At 35.8% G+C, this 12423-nt stretch overlaps 1 protein-coding gene across 1 annotated transcript in view; it reads left to right on the top strand.

Moving 5' to 3' along the window:
• LOC145296720 (protein DD3-3-like) overlaps positions 1-12423 on the top strand; it is a 230433-nt gene that overhangs the window by 133488 nt on the left and 84522 nt on the right. The gene's annotated exons all lie outside the window — the stretch shown is intronic.

Below are 12423 nucleotides of genomic sequence, written 5' to 3'. Positions count from 1 at the left end.
AAACAAATTGGGTACAAGGCCATCCACCATAGCTAAAAAATGTCTATCTTACTCTAATATATTTAATTTATTGGCCAATTACTCTAATCACCATAATACCACATTTGCTACCAGGGCAATCCAGTCCTACTTAAATTTCTCAATTCGTTTTAAAATATTAGTGAAATAAATAACAGGCAAAAAGTCGGAATTATTCAACGAAAAAACTTAGTGATATAATTTATTTACAAGAAAAAAAAGAGACAAATGCAGTTAATAAATGTTAGTACTCTCATAGTATTCCTCATCTCGCGACTGATAATCATTCTGTGGCACTTATGGTGGCAATTAAAAATAAAGAAAATATGCACGTACCAATCACGAAACGAAGATGAAATATTCCCCAAATCACATAATTTAATCAAGTAGTTTTTTATTATCCAAGAAAATCGAATTTTACCACCAAGCTAGTCATAGCGTAACCTTCGTTAATATTACAGAGGGCCGTGGTCGGAGTGATTTTTGTCAGCCATGATTAAATCCGATGAAATAAAAGAAGGGGAACAACTCAAATCGAAGTGTCGAGGTGAAAAATCAGCATTACGTTTGATGCAGTTCAATAGTAAATTCATAAATTATTTTCTTAGTTTTGAATAAAGTTATTTGAGCGATTTACATGATTTGGAAAATATTACATCTTCCTTCTGTAACGAGTGCGTACATACATACAATGCAAACTTTTCTATATTTTCTTCACTTTTATTTGCGCCATAAGTGTCATCTGAATAAACACCCATTCTGTTAATCCTCGAGTAGCTCTTAGCTTTGATAAGTCGTGTTGGTGACTTCAATAGTAAAAAAAACAAAAACAAAAAAAAACAAACAAACATGAAAACAACATTTGCAACCGGATATAATATGGCATCATATACGATTTACATACAAATGTTGTTGGCCGAGCGTCTTTTAACTTTCATGTTTGCTTTTTTTCGGTGCTTATGCACTTATGTTACCGGGCTAATTTTTAAATAATATTTTTAAGTTAAATTCAAGTTTTACGATCGTACAGTATATCGATACTCTATAGCAGACTGGGATAACTTTCGTACATTTATATCAGATCTACCTCTGTGTTCCATGTTTAAAAAGATGTGCCCTCTATAGTATCAGACCTGACGGAATGGTGAATTGTAGGTATTGACCGCTTCATACCCTCGAAAAAGTTCCAGCGAAATGTGCTGTTGCCATTGCGCACAGAAATCACTTTTTCCATTGCTTCAACCGTAATAGATGTACTGTGACTAAAGCTGCTTTTAGAACTGCTTGGAACCATTAAGAAAAAAAAATTAATAAAGAACACAAGAGATTTGTATGCTCAGTCCATAGTAGCTGAGCAGCGGCTTGGTTCCCACCAGTTTTGGCAAATAGCAAACAGAATCCTGAAGAGAAACGTGTTCCAACTATCATTAATGGACCTGAGGTAATCTCGTCAGCATCAGACAAAGCCAAACTCTTTGCCAAGAACTTTGTAGCTAATTCTACCCTTTGCAACCAAGGCCGCCAACCCCCAATCTTTCCTCCTGTATCAGAAAACATACTATGTGATATACAACTATCTGTACGTGATGTTGCCAAGCTAATCAAAAACCTTGATTTCAGTAAAGCAACCGGCCCTGACGGTATTCCAATTATAGCACTCAAAAACTTCAACTAGAACTAGCGCTCATAGTAGCAAAACTGTTTAAACGTTGTCTTAAGCAGAATTGCTTTCCGTCATCCTGGAAAATCTCATCAGTTTGCCCTGTATTTAAGAATTCAGGTGATCGTTCATCTCCCTCTCAGTACAGGCCAATAAGTCTCCTGTACGTCATGAGTAAGTTACTGGAATCTGTGTTAAATAGAGAAGGAATCAACCATCTCAGCAAAAATAGCCTTCTTAGTGACACACAATATGATTTCCGTTCTGCTAGATCTACAGCAGCAGTTATAGGATTAGCAAATCTCTCCGCAGAGGCAACCTTTCTAGGGCAATTGCTCTTGACATATTAAAGCCCTTCCATAAGGTATGGCATAAAGGCCCACTTCATAAGATTTCCAGCTACGATATAACTGGAAATGTTTTCTCAATTATTAAATCATTTCTCTCTGATAGGCTCATAAGAGTAGTCGTTGATGGGCTGAAATCAGAGACCCACAGCATTAATGCTGGAGTCCCTCAGGGGTCCATCCTGGGCCCAACTCTTTTCCTGATCTACATCAATGATCTTTCAAATCACACCCTAAGATCATTCGTAGACATTTATGAGGATGACACTACCATCTATGGTAGAACATCAAGGGCCGCAAATCTCTAAATTCTCTCTTATTCTCACTCCTCTGATTTGGAGCATGTGGTGCAATGTTTTAACAAGCTTCTGGGCTTGACCTTTACTCCTGATCTGAAATGGAATACGTACATCAAATCTGTTGCCAAAGCCGTTGGAAAAATGGTGGGATTCTTCTATCGATCCAATAGATATCTCACTGCTGATGCAATTCTCTATCTATATAAGAGCCAAGTTCGTCCAAGGATGGAGTACTGTTGCCACATCTGGGCAAGAGCTGCGAGAAAGGACTTATCCTGCCTTGATAGAGTTCAAAATAGACTTCGTAGCCTCATAGGAAATGTCCTTTTTTTCCCCTGCAACCGCTTTCTCACAGAAGAGATGTAGCGAGCTTGTCTTTGCTTTATCTTTATTTTTATGGCAAGTGCTCGACTGAACTTCAATCTATGATCCCACCTCGCCAAATATTCACAAGAAACACTCGTCTAGATGAAAACACTATCAATAATTCTCTCCACTCTTTATCTGGGCCTAAACCTAAACGTAGATTCCATGAACAAAGCTTCTTTCTTAGAACTGCACGCCTGTGGAACTGTCTTCCGTTTTCCTGCTTTCCAGCTGACTACAATATGGTTGTCTTGAAGTCTAATGTAAACAAGTTCTTGGTAAGCCGTTCCCCTTAAGTTAACAAATTTACTGAATTTCCATTACTGACAATTACTATATTGTCCAATTGACTACTGTACACTCTTTAACCTTTATCCTCGAGTGACCCCTAGGTCTTGATAAGTGGTGATGCCTATGTAAAAAAAAAAGTGAAAGTACAGAATAATTCGCCCTCCGGAAAACTCGATTCGGAAAACTCGTACCCGGAAAATTCGTACTTGGAAAACTCTCCCCTTTTTGTTAGGTAGGCAAACTGGTCCCTTATCGAATAAATATCGATTGAAAATACATTTTATGACCATTCTTGAAGAAGATATCGTCTTTAAAAGAGAATACACATACCATAATATTTTTTTTTAATTATTTTTAACTCTTGTTTTAAAAAAAAATAAACTTGATGATCACGGAATCAAGCCACATAAAACAAAACCATATATTTATTTAAAAAAAATACTTTAGTTTTAACATTTTTGTGTTATTACGAAACAAAAATAAAAGAAAGAAAACACGTATTATCAACGAAAGCAATTATTTTATTTAGAAGAATTAATTTAGTTTAAACAATTCTTGTGTTATTACGAAACAACAAAAAAAAACACGGTACAATATTTTTCGCACAAGAAAACACGGTACTTATGTATTTTTGGTACCGCGCTGAAATAATGACGTTATTATTTCGAAAACCATTCTTAACATGGGGAGGGGAGGGTATCGTTTAAAAGTCATTTCGGGAGCACTTGTGCAGTATGAAGACGACGGCTATTGTTAGGGGGTGATATCTCCAATTTCCTCTTGGCCAAATAACGAGGCAAATAAGTAACAAACAAGATTTTTTTTCCAAACAGAAAAATATTTGAAAACCAAAACATTTATTGTATACAAATGTATCAATATATAATTGTAAAAACATTTATTGTATAAAAATGTATCAATATATAATTGTAAAAACATTTATTGTATAAAAATGTATCAATATATAATTGTAAAAACATTTATTGTATAAAGATGTATCAATATATAATTGTAAAAACATTTATTGTATAAAAATGTATCAATATATAATTTTAAAAACATTTATTGTATAAAAATGTATCAATATATAATTGTAAAAACATTTATTGGATAAAAATGTATCAATATATAATTGTAAAAACATTTATTGTACAAAAATGTATCAATATATAATTGTAAAAACATTTATTGTATAAAAATGTATCAATATATAATTGTAAAAACATTTATTGTATAAAAATGTATCAATATATAATTGTAAAAACATTTATTGGATAAAATTGTATCAATATATAATTGTAAAAACATTTATTGTATAAAAATGTATCAATATATAATTGTAAAAACATTTATTGGATAAAAATGTATCAATATATAATTGTAAAAACATGTATTTAAAAGTCTGCGTAAGAAAATATAATTTTAATAAAACAATTCTGTATTAAAAACAACATTAGATTTTTGAAAAGTAAAAGAGCTTCTTTTTTTTTCGAACAAAAAAATAATTTAAATGAAACATGTTTTAAAATTAAAGTGACTTTGAAGAGTCAACAACAAATTAATAATTTAAATATTTTTGGACCGAGAAGCGCCATCTGGAGACAGTTTAGTGAAATGCGCCAAGAAAAGATGGCCGCCGTCCTCATACTGCACACGTGCATTTTGTTGCTTCGTGTACTACACAAAAAGTGTTAAAAGTTCGGTACTTCACGAGGAATGTGGACCCAGCGTAAACGGTGTTTTTTATTTAATGATTGCTCCCTCAAAGCGTTTTCTTTCACTTTCTTCGACTTTATTTTTTATCGTGCGTGTATTTATTTAATTTTTTGATGTTTTTTTCTTTGGGTAAATTTGATCCATACTTTTATTTCGTGCTTGTTTTTATTTTATTTTTATTTTGTTTTATTTCTTTTTATTTTCTCCACTAAATATTATTTTTTGTTAAATTATTTTTTCATACCTATTCAAATAATGCTTTTGCTCCCCTTTTTGGCCTCAAATAGTATCTTCCAAAAGTTTTCGTGATTAAATAAACCAAAGAAAACCTTTTGCGCGTTCGCTTTGAGGGAGCAATCATTAAATAAAAACACCGTTCCCCGTGAAGTACCAAATTTTCTAAACAAAATATTTGTTAATACAAGAAGTGTTTTGTTTTTTTGTTTTTTTTTGTTTTTTGTTATAAATATATGGTTTCGTTTTTCTTGTCTTCATAACGTTTCGGTTTCGTTAAATAAACAACTGTATCCACTTCCGGTAGCTTGTTTTTTTTTTTTTTTAGCAGTGATCTTGGACATTACCTAAAAACATACAAATTTATTTTCTATTTTTTTTGGGGGGGGGGTCTCGTTTTAAAACTATATCTACCTCAGTATTTTTTTAAAAGATGTCTATTTTTGAGCGATTAACGAGATCCTAAGACGTGATTATCTCATGTCGAACATTTTTTTGTTCAAAAGTAACACTCGACATTACTTGTTTTTTGGGGTTTTTTTTTAACTAAATAAACTCTTTAAAATAAGTTGAACCACTAAAAACTTTCGAAGTTAGGTAGAAAACGAGCACTTAGAAAAATCAATTAATTTTTTTTTTTTAAACAACAGTAAACAAGTAAAAAATATTTTTAAAAACATTATGGGATGTGTATTCTCTTTTAAAGACAATATCTTCTTCAAGAACGGTCATAAAATGTGTTTTCTAGTGATATTTATTAGATAAGGATCCAGTTTTCCTACCTAGCAAAAAGGGGGGAGTTTTCCAGGTACGAGTTTTCCGGGAACAAGTTTTCCGGGTACGAAATTTGCGGGTACGGGTTTTCCGGGTACGAGTTTTCCTGTGACGAGTTTTCCTAAATTCGAATAATTACACCATCACACCCCCATGTTTAAGAATGACTTTCTAAATAAAACTGTTATTATTTCAGAACGGCAACATAAGTACAATTTTTGTCTTGTTTTGCATTTTACGTAATTTTACTCATATAAATAGAATATAAAAATAAATTGAATAGTGTAGTTTGTTAATAATGAACATTAAACAAACTTTTATTTGACATTAAACGCTTCAAAATTATTTTCAAATTTAAAAAAACGATTAAAATGGTTGATGTGCTTGGATTTTAAGTTCGCAATAAAATTATATATTTTTTAAGGATTTCAAAATTCAATTAAATATGCTATCATCTATATACATAAGAGAATCAGATAGGTGTAATAATTTACTAGCAATATAAAATATAAAATTAGGGTGGTAGAATATAAAGTTTGTACCGGAAACAGCTAAAACAATTTTCTATCTCAAAATTACTTCATTTGTGAAGTCGATTCCGGATATGGCTTAGGATCTCCAAATTAGATTAATACATATATATATTGTTGGTTTTCTATGAAAGTTTACTATTCGAGTTTCTTTAGGGGGTGATCTCTCTCTATATATATTTTTTTATGTAATTATCCTGGAATGATGTGATGGTTGTAGTAATTGGTAGAAAGCAGCATGATTATGCTAATTTTAAACGTGCTCTTCAGTTATCTTTTGGCGGTTGGGTTGGAGAATGTAATGTCTGTTTTGAGGTAAAAAAAAAAAAAAGTATGTGAAATTCTTTCATATATTTTTGTAATTTACCCGTCTTAGTGTAGGTAGAATTATTTTAAATATTGTTGTGGAGACGCCCACTAATTAACATAGGTGGGTGAGTGATATATATAAAGGTATCAATCACAAATACCGGGAGAGTTCGGCAACAACCGCCAAATAAGCAAGACGCCTATGTTGCCTCCAGTAAGACATGCAACACGCCACCTGCCGGAATATCTCCAACTGAAGTATATCTGAAGACATGTAAATATGTATATAACTTTTCTTCCTAATATATTATTGTTATACCTTTACTTTCCGTGTTCTTGTTAATTATTTGTGCAGACACAACAAATAGGTGTTGTATATTACCCGTCCTTGCAAAGATAAAATTATTTCATATAGATGCTGTAAATTACCTACCCTAGGTAAGATACAATTATTTCATACGTGTAATACCCGTCCTAGGTAGGTAAAATATTCTTTTGCTCGAAATAGCAAATGATACATAGACATTAAAAACTCCTCTCTCCTAAGAATAACAAATATATTCAAAATCAAATACAATTTTCTCATTGTTTATACAGTCCCGAGCAACTTATATATATAAGCGAAAATGTGTATGTATGTATGTATGTATGTATGTATGTTTGTATGTCTGCCAAAAACTTTCGATAAATACAAACAAAATTGACAAATTTGGTATCATATTAAAGCTCCAACTTTCGGACGAAAAATATCGAAATTTTGGCCCCAACGGTCAACTTTAACTTAGTCATCTGGCCGCTTTTCTGCAGAGGGAGCCAAAAAAGTGACATTTTAACGTTAAATACTATGTAATTCTTATAATTTAAAATAGATTCTAAGTATATTTATACGTATTTGAAAAAACGCTGAGTCATGTAACGTGATGTGAGGTCAGCACGCTTTAATATCGATGTTTGTATACAATACAATGTATATAACACGAGACTCTTTATTGGTAAAAATGTGAGTATCATACAAATTAAAATATTAACTTACACGTTATGAAAATGGCACCAACGTTATTATCGGATTAAAAATATTAAAATATGAGAGTATAACGAAAAATGACAAGCAAAAATGATCAATAAAAAAATTTTATGCTTAAAAATATTTAGCGATGAGAGTAACGATCCCTATGTTTACAAAACAAAAACAAACAGCCATTTTCTTTTTAGTATTAGTACCAATAGGATCTAATTCTGTTTAGGGAAAGTGGGTCGAAAGATGTAATAGCTGGAATTCTAAGAACAGATACTACACTTTGTTCTTCGCCAAAAGACCAAGTAACCGTCTTATATAGCGTAATTTCCTACCGAACATTATCTTCTATTAAAAAAGATATTATATATTTATATTTAGCTACTAGTCAGTTTTCGAGATGACCTCGGAAGAAAGAGTCGGTGCATTCAGAGCTAAGTTAAAAACTTTATCCATAACTGTTGAAATGTATCCTGTCTTAATTTTGCCAATTTTTGTGTATTATATATAATTTATTTATTTATCTTTGTTCTCTTATTGCAGTCTTACTAAAACTTGAAACTCCTTAACATTACCTATCATGTCTTTTTACTCGTGTTTTAAACTTTTTTTGTTAAATACGTCTGGTATTATCCTAAACTATTAATTAAAAAAATAAAAAAATAAAACACTTCCACGGATTAATATGGGAGGGGAGACTATCTTCAAATTCTATTCTAAACTGGTAGTGGGCAAAGGACTTATGCTAAGTAGATATAAATAAGTCCCTCTTACCGTTTTTCTTTTTTTTTTAATGGAGAGTAGATAATGCAATGGATGTGTTATCGGCAGCTCCAGTAACTCTCGCTTCTCCTTTTTTGTCCCTCAGTCCTCATTTCAAATGAGTGATGTTTCTGACAAAGGGTGAAGAAAAAGCTGCTTCCCAGGTTGGTAGTACTTCGTGAACAGTAGTCTGAGATGTCGGAAATTTTCTGTCTCTGTCTATCCTTTCGGCCATGTCACTAGTAAGGGTGCTGGAGGTAAACGTTTTCATCTGGGCTGACATTAACCGCCTGATAGTCAGGGACCCGAACCTTGTAATAACCACTAAGGAGGCTGTCCTATCAGCAAGTGCAAAGTACTGGGGCTGCTGTATTGTCATTTGGTGAATGGATTCTGGACCATGCAGTAGTCTCTGGTGGGGTCTCTCGATGCCATACTAGTGGGTAATTGTTACGGCTTTACCTTATCATGTGCTACAAAAAAAAAATTTTCCTGTCTTTCCTCTCTTACTTTCCCTCTCTGTCCTGCTCTAACCAAGTATGCTGACCTGTTCCACAAACCCCAAAATCCTCAACATGAAATATTTCAAAAAAGAAAACACGAATAAACCTAGAACCCCATCCTCCTACGTAGACCCCTACTACCATATCTTCTTCTCCAATATCAGGGGTCTACATTCTAACCTTACAGAGGTTGAAACCCAATTACAGGAAACGAAACCTGACATATTCTTTCTAAGCGAAACTGGAATAGGGCCGACCACCTCCCTAGATGAGTTCATAATTAAAGGATACTCTAACCTAACATCTAAATCCGACCCCCCAAGATCGCCACGGGCATGGAATATGTGCCTACATTAAAGATGGCTTCCCATGTGGCAGGGATATCTCTAGAGAAGACCCTAATCTACCTTATATGTGCTTCCGGGTTGCACTTGCTTACACCACCGCATTTATATTTGCCCTCTATCACCCCCACAACAGTGGAGATACTGTCTTTAAGAGTATATCGGAAAAAATTGACCACATCCTGTCTGCTCATCCCTCGGCTAACATTCACATTTGCAGTGACTTCAATGTCCATAATGTGGAATGGCTGACCCACTCAAATAAGACTGATGAGGAGGGGAGGTTCTGTCATGATTTTGCCATTGCCTATGACCTCACTCAGATTGTCCGCGAGCCCACTCGTGTGCCCGATAGTACCGGTCAGTTCGCAAGCCTCCTAGACCTTTTTCTATCCACTTCCCCTGAGCTTTGCTCATGTTCCGTTCTATCTCCTCTGAGATCCTCTGACCACTGCATCGTATCAGTTAAGATAAAAATGAAATGTAGTAAATCTACAGACGTACCTCTCCACCGTACTGTATACCGATACTCTATGGCGGACTGGGATAGCTTCCGTACATTCATATCTGATCTCCCTCTCATTCCATGTTTAAAAAGGATGTGTCCTAGGCATAGGCCAATTCATACCATCCAAAAAAATTCCAACAAAAACCTAACAGCCAGCCATGGTTCTCCCCAGAATGTGCTGCTGCCATCGCACACAGAAATCACTTTTTCCATAGCTATCAACGTAATAGATGCACTGAAACTAAAGCTGCTTTCAGAACCGCCAGCAACCACTGTAAAAGAGTAATAAAAAATGCAAGAGAACTATATGCGCAATCCATTAAGTACAAAGTAGCTGAGCGGCGGCTTGGTTCCCACCAGTTCTGGCAAATAGCAAATAGGATCTTGAACAGAAACGTGCGCTCTATCCCAACCATTATCAATGGACCAGGGGTCATCTCGACAGCATCCGACAAGGCCAAACTATTTGCCAAAAACTTTGCAGCAAATTCTACCCTGTGTGACAAAGGCCATCAACTCCTCATATTCCCTCCTATAACATACAACACGCTATGTAACATACAAATATCTGTGTGTGAGGTCGCCAAGCTAATCAAGAACCTTGACTCCAGTAAAGCAACTGGTCACGACGGTATTCCGATTATAGTGTTAAAAAAATTACAACCAGAACTTGCCCCCATACTTCCCAAACTGCTTAAGCGTTGCCTTAAGGAGAAGTGCTTTCCAACACCCTGGAAAACCTCATCAGTATGCCCTGTATTAAAGAATTCAAGTGATAAGCCATCTCCCTCTCAGTACAGACCAATAAGTCTCCTGTGTGTCATGAGTAAGTTGCAGGAATCCACAATAAATAGAGAAGTAGTCAACCACCTCAGCAGAAATAACCTTCAGTGACACGCAATATGGTTTCCACTCTGCTAGATCTACAGCAGATGTGCTAACGGTTATATCTCATAGGATTAGCGAATCTCTCGACAAAGGCTTCATTTCTAGGGCAATTGCTCTCGACATATCAAAGCCTTTGATAAGGTTTGGCATAAAGGCCTACTACACAAGATTTCCAGCTACGGTATAACTGGAAATGTTTTCTCTATCATTAAGTCATTTCTCTCAGATAGGCTCATAAGAGTAGTGGTTGATGGGCCGAAATCAAAGGCCCACAATATTAATGCTGGAATTTCTAGGGAATTGCTCTTGGGCAGAAATCAGAGGCTCACAGTATTAATGCTGGAGTCCCTCAGGGGTCCATCCTGGGCCCAACTCTCTTCCTAATCTACATCAATGATCTCCCAAAACACATACTTAAATCATTTGTTGACATTTTTGCTGATGACACTACCATCTATGGCAACACATCAAAGGCCGTAAATGATGTTCTCTCTGATTCTCTCTCCTCTGATCTTGAGCGCGTGGTACAGTCGGGAAAGAGGTGGCTGGTTACCTTTAATGCATCTAAGACCAAGCTCCTATCTCTACATCATAAACGCTCTGATCCCCATCTGGCATCAATTGAAATGGATGGCTCTCGTCTAAGGGAGGCCCCAGGATTTGATAAGCTCTTGGGTTTGACCTTTACACCTGATCTTAAATGGAACACATACATCAAGTCTGTGGCCAAGGTCGCTGGGAAAATGGTGGGATCCTTCTACTGCTCCAGAAAATATCTCACTAATGATGCAATTCTCTATCTATATAAGAGGCAAGTACGTCCAAAGATGGAGTACTGCTGCCACATCTGGGCGGGGTCTGCAAAAAACAGCCTATCCTGCCTTGACAGAGTACAAAATAGACTCCGTGGCTTGGTGGGGGATGCCCTTTTCTCTACCCTGCAACCTCTTTCCCACAGAAGAGACGTAGCGAGCCTGTCATTGTTCTATCGTTATTTCCATGGCAGGTGCTCGTCTGAGCTCCATTCTCTGGTCCCCCCTCGCCAATCTTTCTCAAAAAACACCCGACTAGCTGAAACCACCGTCAATAATTTTCCCCACTCCCTATCTGTGCCTAAATCAAAACGTAGATACCATGAACAAAGCTTCTTTCTTAGAACTGCACGCCTGTGGAACTCTGTTCCGACTTCAACCTGGATGTCTTCAAGTCCAACACAAACAAATTCCTGATGAACCGCTTCCCCCCTAAGTAATGACACCTTACCAATTCTCCAATACTATTGCTACACTATTCCTTTGATTACTGTACACACAATAACCCTTATCCCTAAGTGGCCATTGGGCCTTGATAAGTGGTGAACTCCCTGTAAAAAAAAAAAAAAAAAAATCGTGTACTAAATCGAGACAAGATGTCATATTCCAAAAATCACATCGACGAACTGCTGATTCCAAAAAGTAGGTAAGGAATCAGTGCACGCAGGGAGCTTATTTGTAACGTTTCAGAAATCATGTAAATATATCAAGTAATCCTGAGGTAAGGAGGAGGGGGATTAAAGTCCATCGAATGCTGCAACTGATACTACACTAAGGAATTCATGTTGAAGTAATATGTACTAGCAGAATACCCGGTGTTGCCCAGGATTGGATGAGAGAGGTGGATATATGTACTAGCGGAATACCCGGTGTTGGCCGGGATTAGATGAGGGAGAGGTGGATATATGTACTAGCACAATACCCACTGTCGCCTAGGATTGGATGAGACAGGTGGATATATGTACTAGCAGAATACCCGGCGTTGCCCGGGATTGGATGAAATAGGTGAAATGTTTCTTAGCAGAATACCCGGCGTCGCCTGGGATT

This window comes from Euprymna scolopes, chromosome 2 (assembly GCF_053919585.1).
Source record: "Euprymna scolopes isolate OS-2025 chromosome 2, ASM5391958v1, whole genome shotgun sequence".
Classification (NCBI taxonomy): domain Eukaryota; kingdom Metazoa; phylum Mollusca; class Cephalopoda; order Sepiida; family Sepiolidae; genus Euprymna; species Euprymna scolopes.
Note: the sequence above shows the minus strand (reverse complement) of the source record. Positions and strands in the feature narration are given on the sequence as shown.